Here is a 2259-nt window from a genome sequence, read left to right on the forward strand (position 1 = left end):
GAGGGAGGAGGATTAGAGGGGGAGAGAGGGAGGGAGGAGGATGAGAGGGGGAGAGAGGGAGGGAGGAGGGAGGGGGATGAGAGGGAGAGGGGGAGAGAGGAGGAGGGGGAGGGAGGAGGATGGAGGAGGATTAGAGGGGGAGAGAGGGAGGGAGGAGGATGAGAGGGAGAGAGGAGGGGGAGGGAGGAGGATGAGAGGGAGAGAGGAGGAGGGAGAAATTTGATCTCTGAGGAGCCAGGATACACCAGCACAGTCTCTTACTGACACACTTCCTGGGTCGCCTGATATGAGGTGCGTTCGAGATTCAATTCAATTCAATTTTATTTATATGGCGCCAAATCACAACAACAGTTATCTCACAGCGCTTTTCATAAAGAGCAGGTCTAGACCGTACTCTGTGATGTTAAATGACGGCGGCTGTAAAGTACTTGATGCTGTAAAGTGAGCTGCAGGTGACCGCGGGAGGTGCGAGCTGAGATCAGTGACTGAGCCGCCTGGCTCCCGTCAGGTTTTAATGTCATGTGACATGGCGCATGCATCACGTTAAGTGATCAAACGCACCTGCTGATTGGTCGCTGCAGCTGGTCGGACTGATCTGATAGGACAGAAGCATTAAACTCAAGTGTTTGTTTGTTTTATGATTCATATCATTCATATTGTAGCAAAACCTGTTAGAAAGATCTTTCTTTCACCTTTTATCACAGAGACAGCTGGAGGCAGAGAGAGTCTGTCAGCAACAAACACGTCTAACGTCACGTATCCTCATCCTGTTAAACGCAGTGAACACGTAGCTCCTGCCGCTGTGTGTTTTATAGCTGTTTTTATTTGTGATATTGTTAGTATTCTGTTTAATGTCCCTTTATTCCATGATGTTGAAATGTCTCCCTGTGAGCCAGACCGTCAGAAGGAGGTCCAGCTCGCCGCTGCAGTAAAATCAGCTGATGAGGAATGACGGACCACGTGACTTCTAATTAAATGTATGCATTAAAGATATGCGAAGAGGAAATAAACAAAGAGCCTAAAGCTGAGCTAAAGGCGACCGCACTTCATTTCCCAGACGCCTTCAGTCCAGTAACTGCAGACTGATGACATAGAGGGTTAACGGATCAGATGAAGCTGTGAGCAGCGCAGGAACCTGCAAACACAGACTTCTCTGCGGCTGTTACACCGATCCAGCTGAGTGATCAGCTGATCAGCTGCAGCCGTCATCACAAACGGACGTCGCTTCACGTGAGGCTGCACCTCCTCTCCTCTGTCCCGGCCCAGGAGACGACGGGGGAAACGGGGACGCAGTAGAGACCCGGCGGCGGCCTGTCTGAGCCGCACACGGTACCTTACAGCCGGTGCGCCGAGTGCGTGTAAACTGTTTCACGCGCTCTGTCGCCATCTTGCGGGCCGCTCGGAGGGCGTGGCCTGCGGAGCCGATGCAGCAGCGGGATCTAAAATGGCGTCCGGAGAAACGCACAGGAGCTGGCGTCGGGGAGGATGTTCCGTTAACGACAGGACAAACGGACGCCGGGAGTCTGACAGGTGAGAAGCGCACACACCGACACCCCGTCGGTTCCCTCTGACTGCCCCGGGTCGCGCGCTGCGCGGTCACTGTCGTGAGGTTGAACGAGCTCACAAGGACAGCAGGCGCCGGTAACGGACCGTGAGGCTGAGGTGTGACAGACACACCAGGACATGAACGCAGCGTGACACCGGTGTGTTCAGGAACACCATGTAACAAACCCAATAAGTTCTTTAGTCTGATGGAGAACCCTGTTAGTACACGAGGTTTCCTGTGATACACAATCTGTGTCTGCAGCTGTCAGTTCACTGATCAGTGACAGAAAAAGTATTGACATCATGTTAATACATCAATCGCTTCAGTTACATATTCTCTGGTTCCAGCTTCTGAGAAGTTTCCAGTTCGCGCTGGGCCCACACAGATCCCGCCGTAAACCAGTTTCCAGTTCGTGCTGGGCCCACACAGATCCCGCCGTAAACCAGTTTCCAGTTCGCGCTGGGCCCACACAGATCCCGCCGTAAACCAGTTTCCAGTTCGCGCTGGGCCCACACAGGTTCCAGAGTGAAACCAGTTTCCAGTTCGCGCTGGGCCCACACAGGTTCCAGAGTGAAACCAGTTTCCAGTTCGCGCTGGGCCCACACAGGTTCCAGAGTGAAACCAGTTTCCAGTTCGCGCTGGGCCCACACAGATCCCGGCGTAAACCAGTTTCCAGTTCGCGCTGGGCCCACACAGGTTCCAGAGTAAACCAG

At 53.5% G+C, this 2259-nt stretch overlaps 2 protein-coding genes across 4 annotated transcripts in view; one reads left to right on the plus strand and one right to left on the minus strand.

Moving 5' to 3' along the window:
* LOC123977520 (transcription factor IIIB 90 kDa subunit-like) overlaps window positions 1-2259 on the minus strand; it is a 40874-nt gene that overhangs the window by 10572 nt on the left and 28043 nt on the right. The gene's annotated exons all lie outside the window — the stretch shown is intronic.
* The window catches only part of LOC123977712 (BTB/POZ domain-containing protein 6-B), a 5687-nt gene continuing 4160 nt past the window's right edge, over window positions 733-2259 (plus strand). Inside the window, exon 1 of one of the 3 annotated variants that reach the window (XM_046060617.1) lies at window positions 733-1530. The gene's annotated coding sequence lies outside the window, so the exon portion shown is untranslated. Of the gene's footprint in view, window positions 1531-1558; window positions 1704-2259 lie in introns of those variants that run through there. The other 2 variants (XM_046060620.1, XM_046060618.1) reach the window with 2 other exon arrangements.

The sequence above is a fragment of the Micropterus dolomieu genome, linkage group LG10, assembly GCF_021292245.1.
Source record: "Micropterus dolomieu isolate WLL.071019.BEF.003 ecotype Adirondacks linkage group LG10, ASM2129224v1, whole genome shotgun sequence".
Taxonomy (NCBI): Eukaryota; Metazoa; Chordata; class Actinopteri; order Centrarchiformes; family Centrarchidae; genus Micropterus; species Micropterus dolomieu.